Source organism: Muntiacus reevesi, chromosome 9, assembly GCF_963930625.1.
Source record: "Muntiacus reevesi chromosome 9, mMunRee1.1, whole genome shotgun sequence".
Taxonomy (NCBI): domain Eukaryota; kingdom Metazoa; phylum Chordata; class Mammalia; order Artiodactyla; family Cervidae; genus Muntiacus; species Muntiacus reevesi.
This window is the reverse complement of record NC_089257.1, coordinates 5573639-5588269: the sequence shown is the minus strand read 5'-3', so window position 1 is coordinate 5588269 and position 14631 is coordinate 5573639. Positions and strand designations below refer to the sequence as shown.

At 40.6% G+C, this 14631-nt stretch overlaps 2 pseudogenes; both read right to left on the bottom strand.

The window, feature by feature from the left end:
• Positions 1 to 1965: 1965 nt before the first annotated feature.
• LOC136175390 (solute carrier family 25 member 3 pseudogene) lies at positions 1966 to 3603 on the bottom strand (annotated as a pseudogene).
• An 8257-nt stretch (positions 3604 to 11860) lies between these two features.
• LOC136175388 (olfactory receptor 10AG1-like) lies at positions 11861 to 12823 on the bottom strand (annotated as a pseudogene).
• Between the last annotated feature and the right edge of the window lie 1808 nt (positions 12824 to 14631).

The following is a 14631-nucleotide window of genomic DNA, read 5'->3' as shown; positions in this document are numbered from 1 at the left end:
TGGTTTAAGCGGATTGGTTACAAGCTCGCAAAAAGGAAAGTTTATTACTGACTCGAGCCAGGGCCCTCTGCCGCAACCAACGCAGTGGTGCGGGACAGAGAAGCCAGAGCCCAAGCTGTTATACAAATTTATAGGGTGAGCACACACCGTTGGTTGTTGGTTTAAGCGGATTGGTTACAAGTTTGCAAAGCAATTTCATTGGTCAAAACTTTCGCGCGGGTGGGACTTTTCTGGGGGTTTCTGCCCCATTCCTAATTTCCTAATTGGCAAACAGCGGTCAGTATTAAGTGAAAGCTAATTGGTCCTAATTGGCAAACAGTGGTCAGTGTTAAGCAAAAGCTAATTGGTTGTATCCAGGTGGCCTGATAATCTTACCAGGTAGGAAGGCCTACTCTAATCTAAGCTGCGTTACTTCTGCTCGCCTCACATTCCCCCCTGTCTGTTGTTCAAGTAGAGGAATCTTCCTCTTTTCCATCTTGGGCCACTGACACTGTAAGTGGACCCAGGAGGGTGGAAGTTAAGGTAGTCAGCCAGGGGGAGTGCTGAAACCAAGACTCAAACCATCTGCTGGGCTTCCCGTTCTCTCTTTCGTTGCGCCAGTCCCTCTGTCACTTTTACCATAGATTCTCTTACCACTCTTGTATGGTCTGCAAAGAAACCTCGCAGACCCTACCCTTTTGGAGAAAATCAAGTCTAACCCTCTCTCATTCTGCAAGACCACCTCAGACAAGGAAGTCAAACCCTTCTCTAAGTGACTGATTGCATCTACAGCGGCTCGTAGGGAGGAAAGCCCTTGGCCTTGCAGAGATAGTGAAGCTTGGTTAAATTGCCCCCGTATCTGAGGTACTTGGCCCTGGGGATTGCGCCACACTCGGGGCTACCAAATCTCTGTTTCCTATGTCCCGTTCCCAGGGCCCATTACAAGAGGTTACACAGCTCCAGCTCATGCAATAATAGCTTTCCATGCCACCACAGGTTTTCCAGTTATTTCTTACGTTGCCCGGCACGCGAAGAACCCCTCTTGGCTGAGTTTTCTCCCGGTTCCCACGGCTCCCCATGGCCCGAATTGTGGGTATTTTCCCTGGCTCCTTCCCTGGGGAAGATTCCCCTTAGGTCAAAGTAAAGATCTGGCCACCAGGTGTTCAGAGGGTGGATTCCTGAGGTCTCATTGAGCAGCTCATGAGTCTGCCCGTCGCTGACCAGCAGGAGAATTAGGATACCTCCCAGCGAACGAGTTTCAGTTTCAAAGCATTTGACGGGTGAGGACTCGCCTTCCATTCTGCTCGCGCTTTGGCTTGCCGTACGTGATGGCAGTGAACCCAGGGTCCAATCCCGTTGACCTTGACAGTGGTAGGAGTGGTAAGAACAACATAAGGGCCTTTCCATCCAGGTTCTAATACACACAGGAGGGGGTCTTCCATACAGAATCTCAAAAGGGGTAAGATTCAGCTTATAAGGGGTGTTACACGCCCGAAAGAGTGTGAAAGGAAGGAGGGTCACCCAGTCCCCGCCAGTCTCTATTGCCAACTTTGTCAAAGTTTCTTTTAGGGTCCGATTCATTCTCTCAACCTGTCCTGAGCTCTGGGGATTATATTCACAATGTCATTTCATCCCCAGAGCTTGGGCCAGCCCTTGTACAATCTGGCTCACAAAGGCAGGTCCGTTATCAGAGCCCATAGTCACCGGCAGCCCATACCTAGGCACCATCTCCTCTAAGATCTTTTTAGCAACCACTATTGCTGTCTCTCCCTTAGTGGGGAAGGCTTCCACCCACCCCGAGAAGGTATCTACCAGAACCAACAGATAGCGATACCTGTAGTTACCTGGCCTTCCCTCAGTGAAATCTATCTCCCAGTGTTTCCCTGGCTCTTCCCCTTGGTACCTCGTTCCCATGTGCTGCTTTTCCCCTGTCCTCATCAGCTGGCATGCTTTGCAAGCCTGGATTATCTCTCGTCCAGTTGCATTTTCCTCAAACACTGATCAACACGCAGATTCAGTCCATATTTGCTTTCATTTATCTACTGAGTGTACCCAAGCTTCTTCTTCAGAGACTCTGGCATCTCAGGGGGAGGAGGGCGAGGGAGCCTGAAGTAGACCTTCACAGAATCATAGATAAACCACTGTAGTGCAGTCAGAGTGCTGATCATGATGATGCGGGCAAAGAGTGCCTTCCATACACCTCTAAATCCAAGTCTCTTGAGGACCTGAGAGGCACTGCTACTCTTCTCTTTATTCAACACAGACACCACGGAATCGGCAGGGTGGGAAACAAAGGCACAGAAGACTCCAGCTATGTAACCTGCCACAAATGTGACAACCAGCTGCTCTGGCTTTGAACATTCGCTTCAGGCTTAGGAACCACAAACCTGTACAATGCTTCAACAGTACGTTCAAAGCAGGCAAACTCCATCATGGTATATGGTATCTGTCTCATCCAAAGAGGAGCAACCCCCTTGTAGAACGCCTTTAAGCCTTCTTCCTTATATATTTTGGGAGCTGCATCCCTCAGAGTGTTAGCATAACCTGGTTGGGTTTGAATTTGAACCTTAGCAGCTTCCATAGGAGCCAGAGCAATGTCAGCAAAGAATTCAGCACTGGCAGAGGCAGCCAAATACAGTGATGTGTGCCACAGATAGGCATTCTCCTCACCAAGCATGTTGCTGTACAAAATCTTGAAGACTTCATAAAAGCCAAACTTGCAGAGTCCCTGCAGGGAGTGGCCAATGAAGGTCGGGGCCCATCCTTTGGCCAAACCACGGAAACCATCCTCTTTGAGAGTAACTGAAAATCCATTAAAATGCCCTTGTACTTCTTTGGGTCCACCTGCATACGGCATTTCACTAAATCCAGAGGAACAACAGCAGTGTGTGTCAGACCACAACTTAATACCCCACCAAAGCCACACAGTGCATAAAACTTCGTGGAGCCATATTCACAACTGTACTCTTCTACTGTGGCAGCTCCAGCGTTCCTTTGCCCATCTTTTACATAGCTGCTCCCATTGGTGAACCATGCTAGCTCACTGTTGTCTAGAGTTACATCAGTTAAGCCTTTTCATGCCTCCAGGGCCTCAGCCAGTATTAAGAGGTCCCCGGTGGCATGGCTGCATGCCTCCTCCGTGGTTCCAGCCAACATAAGGACGTCTACGTATTGTAGCAGAATAACCTCTTGGTGGCAAGTCTGATATTCACAGAGGTCCTCACTCAGAGCCTCATTAAACAAGGTAGGGGAGTTCTTGAACCCCTGTGGGAGGCAGGTCCAAGTTAATTGTATTACCGGTTGGCCTTCCCCCTCGGTCCACTCAAAGGCAAATGTCTCCTGACTCTGGGCCACCAGGGGTAGGCTGAAAAAGGCATCTTTCAAGTCCAACACAGTGTACCAAGTGTACTCAGGCAGCAAACTGCTCAGGAGGGTATACAGGTTAGAGACAGTGGGGTGTATGTCACTCACCTGTTTGTTGACTTCTCGCAGGTAATTTGTCCCCCCTGGCTTCTTCACCAGCAGTAAGGGGGTGTTCCAAGGGGATTGACACTGCTTGAGAATTCTGGCATCCATGAGACGTCGAATGTGGGGAGTGATCCTCCGCCGAGCTTCCTGGCTCATGGGGTACTGTCTCACCCTCACAGGAGTTGCCTAGGCCTTTAGCTAGATGACGACCAGATGTCTCTGTTTGGCCAGTCCCATCCCTGCCATTTCAGCCCAGGCCAACAGGTGTTTATTCATCTCTTAAGGCTAAGGATAAGACATGTATCGGCTGTCCAAGTCCATCCATCACTGTCATTCTCCCAGCTCTGTAGGCTTAACTGAATAAAACCCAATGGCCTTTCCTTTCTTCCACATAATCTTAGCATAATCAGTACTGCTATGGCACAGCAATGGGATCTCATTTCTCTCCATTTCCTGCTTTAACCACTCTCCCCCCAAGAGTTCTCACCTGCTTAAGCCCCTCTCTAGAAGGGACAGATGTTTTCATAATATCATCAATAGCCCACCACTGATCAGCAAGGTAAAGTGCCACAGCTGTGAGTGAGTCCTCAGGTGCAAAAAGAGCAAGAACTTTCTGGGTCTGATCTTCACCATAGAGAGGTACAAAGCCTACATTTGACAGACTAATAGGAAAACATTCTGGATTTTCAGGGTCCCCACACCTCAGATCTAACATGTAATCTTCAGCAGAATTTTCCAGTTCCTCATGACTGCAATTATCCAACATATCCACAGGGAATGCCATCGGTCAAAATGAATCTGAGCATTAAATTTAGTCAACAAGTCTCTTCCAAGTAGAGGGCCTGGGCATTCTGGTATCACCAAAAAAGGAATGGGACACCTGGTGGGTCCCCAGATCTACTTTTCATTCTGTGGTCCAATAATATCTTTTTGTCCCCGTGTCCAAAGTTTCACCAGGATCCTAGGGAGAGTGACGGATGTGTAACAGATTTCCAAGGAGGAAAAATTTGCCAGAGAAAAATACATGGGTTTCTGTAGTGCAGGGTCAAGGCAAGTTATTATTATTAAGAGGCTATTTCCAGCTAAGATAATGATGTAAATGATGGAGAACACCCCAAATAGTAACCCTTGGAGGTTTGGAACGTCCAGAAAACCCCAGGAGAACAAATTGTATAGCTGTGGATACATTGTCTTCTGCTTCCATCTCTTCATATTTCCTCTGTGGGAATGACTCAATCAAAAGTACCATTATTTCACGTTTTGACTTTTATTTCCTCATGTATAAACAGGATTCTATGTCCTCTTGTTTTTCCAATTCCCTAAAGAAACAAAACCTATTACTAATAAGACCTGTGAAAATGTAGTGAAATATATTTTTCATTAATGTTAAGTATATTTTTTAGAAAATATATCTCTAATCTTCTTGAAGAGATCTCTAGTCTTTTCCGTTTTGTTGTTTCCCTCTATTTCTTTGCATTGGTTGCTGAGGTAGGCTTTCTTACCTCTCCTTGCTATTCTTTGGAACTCTGCATTCAAATGAGTATATCTTTCCTTTTATCTTTTGCTTTTGGCTTCTCTTCTTTTCACAGCTATTTGTAAGGCCTTTTCAGACAGCCATTTTGCCTTTTTGCATTTCTTTTTCTTGGGGATGGTCTTGATCCCTGTCTCCTATACAATGTCATGAACCTTCGTCCATAGTTCATCAGACACTCTGTCTATCAGATCTAGTCTCTTAAACCTAATTCTTACTTCCACTGTAGAGTCATAAGGGATTTGATTTAGGTCATACCTGAATGGTCTAGTGGTTTTCCCTACTTTCTTTTATTTAAGTCTGAATTTGGCAATAAGGAGTTCATGATCTGAGCCACAGTCAGCTCCCGGTCTTGTTTTTGCTGACTATATAGAGTTTCTCCATCTTTGGCTGCAAAGAATATAATCAATCTGATTTCAGTGTGGACCATCTGATGATGTCCATGTGTAGAGTCTTCTCTTGTGTTGTTGAAAGAGGGTGTTTGCTATGACCAGTGCGTTCTCTTGGTAGAACTCTATTAGCCTTTGCCCTGCTTCATTCTGTACTTCAAGGCCAAATTTGCCTGTTACTCCAGGTGTTTCTTGTCTTCCTACTTTTGCATTCCAGTCCCCTATAATAAAAAGAACATCTTTTTTTGGATGTTAGTTCTAGAAGGTTTTGTAGTTCTTCATAGAACCATTCAACTTCAACGTCTTCAGCATTACTGGTTGGGGCATAGGCTTGAATTACCGTAATATTGAATGGTTTGTCTTGGAAATGAACAGAGATAATTATATTGTTTTTGAGATTGCATCCAAGTTCTTCATTTCTAGCTCTTTTGTTGACTATGATGGCTACTCCATTTCTTCTAGGTATTCAGTGGTTTGCTAATGTTTACATATACTTTCAGTATGGAAATCCAATATATGAGGCAGTTATTAATTGATTCTCTGTTTTGTCAAGTATGTTGGCTCTCACAGAATAATGACCCTCAAAGACACATTTTATAAAGAAGGCTGAGTGCCGAAGAATTGATGCTTTTAAACTGTGGTGTTGGAGAAGACTCTTGAGAGTACCTTGGACTGCAAGAAGATCAAACCAGTCAATCCTAAAGGAAATCAATCCTGAATATTCACTGGAGGGACTGATGCTGAAGCTAAAGCTCCAATACTTGGACCACTGATGCGAAGAGCCGACTCTTTAGAAAAGACCCTGATGCTGGGAAAGACTGAAGGCAGGAGGACAAGGGGACGACAGAGTTCAAGATGGTTGGGTAGCATCACCAATTCTATGGACATGAGTTTGAACAAGCTCTGGGAGATGGTGAAGGACAGGGAAGCCTGGCGTGCTGTAGTCCGTGGTCTCACAAAGAGTCGGACAGGACTGAGCGACTGAATAGCAACAACAAGATGCCTATATATGACAACCTTGTGTGTGCATGCTAAGTCACTTCAGCGGTGTCTGCTTGCACCACCCTATGGGCTGTCGATAGCCAGGCTCCTCTATCCAGGGGATTCTCCTGGCAGGAATCCTGGAGTGGGTTGCCATGCCCTTCTCCAAGCTATCGTGCCAATCCAGGGATCAAACCCACGTCTCCTGCAGTTCCTGCACTTCAGTCTGGTTTTTTACCACTGAGACACTGAGGAAGGGCATATATGACAACCTTAATCATTCTAAACATAATTAGTTCAATGAATCCACCTAGAAAAGTTCACATCTGAGTTACTGCATGCACATACACAAATTCTTTTTATCTATGTATCTATCATCTATCCAAATGCTTTAAACACGAAATATAAATGTACATATATAAATATGTATATCTTTTGTGTGTAAAGCTTATTATGGAAAAGCTCAATCATCTTCCTTTTTGAAATTTCAACATCATCTCTCTAAAAGTTTGTTTCATAATTTATATATTTTTCAACTCTTCCCTTAGACTATATGTTCACCTTCTCTTTATCTTCCAATTCTATTATTCTATTTCCATATATGTTCTCTGTACTAATTATATGATAAGCTTATTTCACAATAAGCGTACATGCTTTCATGTCACAGCTAAAGATATAGTTTATCAATATGAAGGTTACATATAGCAAAACACTATTCCAAGAAACAATTATACATATGATACCTATATAAATATAAACATACAGATACCTTTAAAAAAAGGAAAGAAAGAGATGTCTACCATTATTCCCTGAACTTTCTTTTCCAGCAAAGAATCCATAGCTATTAATACAATCAAGATGCACAATGAAGACATATTCACTTTTCACTTTCCCCGAATCAGGCTATTAATCTTGGAGACATCTTGCACATATTATTGACCTTCCCATTCTTTGTTGTCAGTTGACTTCAGTCCACAAAAGCAATATTATCCTAAAGTACACTCACACACACAGACAAGCATATATACCTACATAAATGAATATCTGTTTTCGTGTTTCTAAATAATAAAATTGTGTTTGCTTAGTTTCTCAGGATTATAAGTGACTTGTTTTAGGAATAGTACAATGCAAAGTGGTAACAAAGGATTATGTTGCTAATAAAGATATTTGTAATTTACAAAGCACTGGTAGTATTTGCACACATTCATTGTATTTTAAAAACAAGTAATACAGATACAGATTTTTGGCAAGCTATTACCACTGAATGTGGTAACTAGTTTAGATATGGTTTGTTAGTTGCCAAGCCAAAGTGAAAATAATTTCTGAAGCTGTCCACTGACATTTTTAGCTTGTGAAACGTCAGTATCTACCCAAAAAAGTCGTAATGCTTCAAGACATCACTTTTATTTGCTATTCTCTACAAAAAGAGATTGATCCAATCACATCTTATTGATATATCAGTATTTTTAAATGCTGCCCCCCCCATTAGTTATCTCTTTTCCCTAAAAAAGTTTTTTTTTTTTTTTAATTAGGTAAGAAGGACAGAAAAAAGAGAGGATTTCTTAATTTCCTTCTCAATCTTTTCAACATATAATAGCTTCAGGATTTATCCAACTTCTGCCTAGAAATGTTCTTGGAATTCTGGTGTTGCTGTTATTACAGTTCTCTTTCTTTCTTTCTTTCTTTTTTTTTTTTTTTATAAGTTGGAGGCTAATTACTTCACAACATTTCAGTGGGTTTTGTCATACATTGCTATGAATCAGCCATAGAGTTACACGTAATCCCATCCCGATCCCCCCTCCCACCTCCCTCTCCACTCGATTCCTCTGGGTCTTCCCAGTGCACCAGGCCCGAGCACTTGTCTCAAGCATCCCACCTGGGCTGGTGATTTGTTTCACCATAGATAATATACATGCTGTTCTTTTGAAACCTCTCACCCTCACCTTCTCCCACAGAGTTTGAAAGTCTGTTCTGTACTTCTGTGTCTCTTTTTCTGTTTTGCATATAGGGTTATCGTTATCATCTTTCTAAATTCCATATATATGTGTTAGTATGCTGTAATGTTCTTTATCTTTCTGGCTTACTTCACTCTGTATAATGGGCTCCAGTTTCACCCATCTCATTAGAACTGATTCAAATGAATTCATTTTAATGGCTGAGTAATATTCCATGGTGTATATGTACCACAGCTTCCTTATCCATTCATCTGCTGATGGGCGCCTAGGTTGCGTCCATGTCCTGGCTATTATAAACAGTGCTGTGATGAACATTGGGGAGCACGTGTCTCTTTCAGGTCTGTTTTCCTCAGTGTGTATGCCCAGAAGTGGGATTGCTGGGTCATATGGCAGTTCTATTTCCAGTTTTTCAAGAAATCTCCACACTGTTTTCCATAGTGGTTGTACTAGCTTGCATTCCCACCAACAGTGTAAGAGGGTTCCCTTTTCTCCACACCCTCTCCAGCATTTATTGCTTGTAGATTTTTGGATAGCAGCCATCCTGACTGGCGTGTAATGGTACCTCATTGTGGTTTTGATTTGCATTTCTCTGATAATGAGTGATGTTGAACATCTTTTCATGTGTTTGTTAGCCATCTGTATGTCTTCTTTGGAGAAATTTCTGTTTAGTTCTTTGTCCCACTTTTTGATTGGGTCATTTATTTTTCTGGAATTGAACTGCAGGAGTTGCTTGTATATTTTTGAGATTAATCCTTTGTCTGTTTCTTCATTTGCTATTACTTTCTCCCAATCCGAGGGCTGTCTTTTCACCTTACTTATAGTTTCCTTTGTAATGCAAAAGCTTTTAAGTTTCATTAGGTCCCATTTGTTTATTTTTGCTTTTATTTCCAATATTCTGGGAGGTGGGTCATAGAGGATCTTGCTGTGATTTATGTTGGAGAGTGTTTTGCCTATGTTCTCCTCTAGGAGTTTTATAATTTCTGGTCTTACATTTAGATCTTTAATCCATTTTGAGTTTATTTTTGTGTATAGTGTTAGAAAGTGTTCTAGTTTCATTCTTTTACAAGTGGTTGACCAGTTTTCCCAGCACCATTTGTTAAAGAGGTTGTCTATTTTCCATTGTATATCCTTGCCTCCTTTGTCAAAGATAAGGTGTCCATAGGTTCGTGGATTTATCTCTGGGCTTTCTATTCTGTTCCATTGATCTATATTTCTGTCTTTGTGCCAGTACCATACTGTCTTGATAACTGTGTCTTTGTAGTAGAGTCTGAAGTCAGGCAGGTTGATTCCTCCAGTTCCATTCTTCTTTCTCAAGATTACTTTGGCTATTCGAGGTTTTTTGTATTTCCATACAAATTGTGAAATTATTTGTTCTAGTTCTGTGAAAAATACCATTGGTAACTTGATAGGGACTGCCTTGAATCTATAGATTGCTTTGGGTAGAATAGCCATTTTGACAATATTGATTCTTCCAATCCATGAACACGGTATGTTTCTCCAACTGTTTGTGTCCTCTTTGATTTCTTTCATCAGTGTTTTATAGTTTTCTATGTAGAGGTCTTTTGTTTCTTTAGATAGATATACTCCTATGTATTTTATTCTTTTTGTTGCAATGGTGAATGGTATTGCTTCCTTAATTTCTCTTTCTGTTTTCTCATTGTTAGTGTATAGGAATGCAAGGGATTTCTGTGTGTTAATTTTATATCCTGCAACTTCACTATATTCATTGATTAGCTCTAGTAATTTTCTGGAAGAGTCTTTAGGGTTTTCTCTGTAGAGGATCATGTCATCTGCAAACAGCGAGAGTTTCACTTCTTCTTTTCCTATCTGGATTCCTTTTACTTCTTTTTCTGCTCTGATTGCTGTGGCCAAAACTTCCAAGACTATGTTGAATAGTAGTGGTGAGAGTGGGCACCCTTGTCTTGTTCCTGGTTTCAGGGGAAATGCTTTCAATTTTTCACCATTGAGGGTGATGCTTGCTGTGGGTTTGTCATATATAGCTTTTATTATGTTGAGGTATGTTCCTTCTATTCCTGCTTTCTGGAGAGTTTTAATCAAAAATGAGTGTTGAATTTTGTCAAAGGCTTTCTCTGCATCTATTGAGATAATCATATGGGTTTTATCTTTCAATTTGTTAATGTGGTGTATTACATTGATTGATTTGTGGATATTAAAGAATCCTTGCAGTTCTCTTTCTTTTACCCTCCCCTGTATTCAATCACTTCCATTAGATTTTAGTAGGTTATGATAGCCGTATTATCTGCGAATCATGGTGATTTATTTTTTACTTGGTTCTCAATAAAAGTTGGTTTTTTCTTCTTCACTTTATTATCAGAATTGGTCACATGTCATCTGGCTGTTTTCTCCCAGGGAGAAAGTGTTACTGCACCTCCCTATCCATGTGGAAGTAGCCAGCACCACATAATGTGCACAGAACTGGCATATATTTTTACGGGAACAAACTTTAAAAGTAATGGTTCAAGTTTCATCATACTTTCTAACTTTGAGTAATGGTGACTGGTCATATTCTGCAATGATCTGTTGCCTGTCTATATGAAGGATTATTATATATACATGGAATTTTGAAACATATGTAACTACAGAAATAGCACACATGACTAATAATTGCGATTTCCTTGTCCAGAATAAATACAAATGTGTTATTTTGATTACCTGAATAGCACAAGTTTATTGTAATAAACTGTACAATTTCAATAAAACAAAGGGAAACATAGAATGATTTACTCTGTGATCTCCATAATTAATAATGATGATTATTTTTGTATTGACCATTTTTAATATGTGTATGTATGTAAGGTTTAAAGTGTATAATACTTGTGCTTTTATAGCAGATACTTACTTTTACAAAAATTTAAATCCTTTCCCTTTTACCCTAACTTTCCTATCCCTATTATCATCTCTAGGAAAATATATTATATGACTTGTGAATATTCCCATCACTTTTTCCAAGCTCATCTTACTGTACATAAAGATTTCAATAATATCTTTTGTTTTATCAACTCAACAAATCTTATTATGGATTTAATGATATACACATAAATGATGACTAATAATTGCTAATATCATTGTACAATATCATTTATTAAACTACATTCCCAATGAGAGGTACTTTTCACTCTAAGAAATTATTTCTCTGTAGAATAATTGCTAGGCCAAACTATACATAACATTTTAATTAATGTGCATTACTAACTTAGTTTTAAAAATTTCCATGACAACTCTATGGAACTGAATAATATGCTTTCCAATAAGTGATATAACTGAGTCTGTATTACAACTGGGCCTCTTATAGCAGTTCTTGTCTAAAGCTCTTACTACAAAAGAACATTTCACAATAAGGTTATAGAATTCCCGAGCTATTTTTTGCTATTGCTGACCCACACACTACAGTATAACTGGAGACAGAAAGGTTTCTCAGTGTTACAAGTAATTTTTATTTTGGTAATAGACTTTATAGACAGATAAATTGAGTTTAAGATAAATATCTGTTGAAAATTTGTAACACACATATAAGAAATCAAGTTCTGAAATACAAGTCACTTTTTCCATGAACTAAGGTGTTTACCTGGCCATTTTCTCAGGGCCATCATGACATCCTTGTTCCTCAGACTGTATATCACGGGGTTAAACACAGGCGTCACGATCGTGTAGAAGAGAGAAAGCACTCTGTCAGTTCCTGCTGAGCCCTGCGTCTTGGGTCTTAAATATGTGGCAATGGCTGATCCGAAGAACAATGCCACGACCATAAGGTGAGATGAGCAGGTGGAAAAGGCTTTGCCCCGACTCGTGGCTGAGGGCAGTTTAAGGATTGTGGAGATGATTCTGCCGTAGGAGACGAGTATCAGCAGAAATGGAACCAAAACAAACAGCGCAGCAACTGTGAAGACCAACAGTTCATTCAGAAAAGTGACCCCACAGGCCAGCTTGAGTATGGGAGGGATGTCACAGAAGAAGTGGTTGATGAGGTTAGAACCACAGAAGGGCAGAGAGAAAATCTGGCATGTCTGGCCTATTTGGATTGGGATTCCACTGATCCAGGACCCAGCCACTAGCTGGACACACACCTTGGGGTTCATAACTAGAGGGTAGCCAGAGGGCTACAAATGGCCGCATAGCGATCACAGGCCATTCACGGCCAGAAGGAAGCACTCGGTGGCCCCAAGTGTAAGGACGAAGCACATTTGTGTGGCACAAGCAACCAGAGAAATCGTTCTTCTTTGTGTCCCAAGACTTGTGAGCATTCTGGGGAGTGTAACAGACACATAACAAATCTCCAAAAGGGAAAAGTTGCCAAGGAAAAAATACATGGGGGTCTGGAGACCAGGGTCTAGTTTTGTTATCAGAAATATGATGCCATTGCCCATCAAGATAATTATATAGATGAGTAAGAACAGTCCAAATAAAAACTTCTGGAGATGAGGAACATCAGCAAAGTCTAGGAGAACAAATTCCGTCAATATAGTGAGATTACCTTCTGGTGCTTTTTCTTGATGTTCCATCTGTGAATAAGGGTAAATGTATTATCTGCTTTTTATTTTTACCACCAGGAATCAGTGCCTGTTTTATAAGTTGTATCAGGGTATCCAGGTTGATTTTCATGATCAATGCAACTGCTTCTATTTTAAGAATTTTATTATTTATGCATTTCCCCTTTCTCAGTTTATAATCCATGTGTTATCACCATACACTGTCCCTTGAAATATCTTTTAGGGCATTCTTTCTGAATACAGTCCAAAGACAAAAAAGTTAAAAGTGTTAGTCGTTCAGTCGTGTCTGACTCTCTGATCCCAAGGACTGTAACCCGCCAGGCCCCTCTGTCCATGGGATTTCCTAGACCAGAATACTGGAGTGGGTTGTCATTCCCTTCTTCAGGGAATCTTCCCGATTCAGGGATCAAATCAAACCCAGGTCTCCTGCATTGCAGGCGGATTCTTTATCGCCTGAACCACCAGAGAAGCCCCGAATGCCCCGCTCAGCACAGACATTGGACAAACTGATAGACAGACCCACGGTGTTGTCATGTGATCTCAGTTTTAAATACTGACGTTTTTTTGTGGCCATGTTTCACTGTTTGTGGGATCTTAGTACCCCAACCAGAGATTGAACCTCAGGCTCATGTCAGTGAAAGTACAGGGTCCCAATCATTGGACTGCTAGGGAATTCCCTCAAATATCTACATTTTTTGACAAGTTTATTGTATTTCTCTATGACTTTACATACTTCAGTAGCACTATTAATATAACAGAAATTATCTCCCTTGTATATTTTCAGCTACATATTTCAACTCTTCATTTCCCTCCCATCACTTGATGATCTTGATCATACATGTCTTATATACAATTCACATTATTAGGCAGTTTATAAAAAATATGAGAGAATATTTTATTTTATTGTACATAGGGGAATAAAATACATATATTTCAGTAAGATGCTATGTGGGGGCTATCAGAGGGTTTTATTCTGGAAAAGTTGTGTGGGAATAGATAAAGAGAGAAACAATTCAGAGGGTCACTGTGGGAAAAGAGGGGTCACCTGGAATGTGCTCACTAGCTGTGTAAGATACTTCCTGTCACGCTTTACCCCATGTTCTGTGTGCATCTCTAATGTCTTTGCTGTTCCTCAAGTAATAATAATAATTCAGATAACAGTTTCTAAACTCACTTTTCTTGAGCTAGGATATTGAGATTTAGCAATGATGGATGCATTGCTCATTTGCACATTGGTTTTGTGATTGCAAATCAGTGCCTATTTTTAAAATCATACTTAAGTTTGAATCCTGTTATTTATCATTGGTTGTATTAAGTAATTGCTTAAACTTTCTGTTTACTTTCTTATTTGAGATAATTAAATATGATATTATTTATAAAATTACCTATTACTTTTAATATGTTTAAGTCATAGTCCTATAATTATAATTACTAACATGGTATAATGTTCTTAAATCTTTAGTTGCCAGGGTTGTAACATGCTCCCTGGAAAATTGTTTTTGGTAGAGGTATTGAGTTACTCATTGACGATTACTTTTTTCCATTTTTTCCTTTAATCAGGGCCAGGAGTAGGATACAGTCTTACCTAAATAAGGGAGGAGACTCCTCCAGTACAGAATCTAAGAGCACACGCTCAGTTTCGGGGCTGATTCTGCATTGCACCATTGTTAAAGTGACTGCCTCCTTAAATCTTCCACCCCAGGCATCACTGACTCAACATGAGTCCAGCCCTGCTTCTCAGTCCCCCACCCTCTATGTTTCAAGTTTTCCACCAAGCACAGCCTAAACATAGAGTCATGGACAAGAAATACAATCCTGAC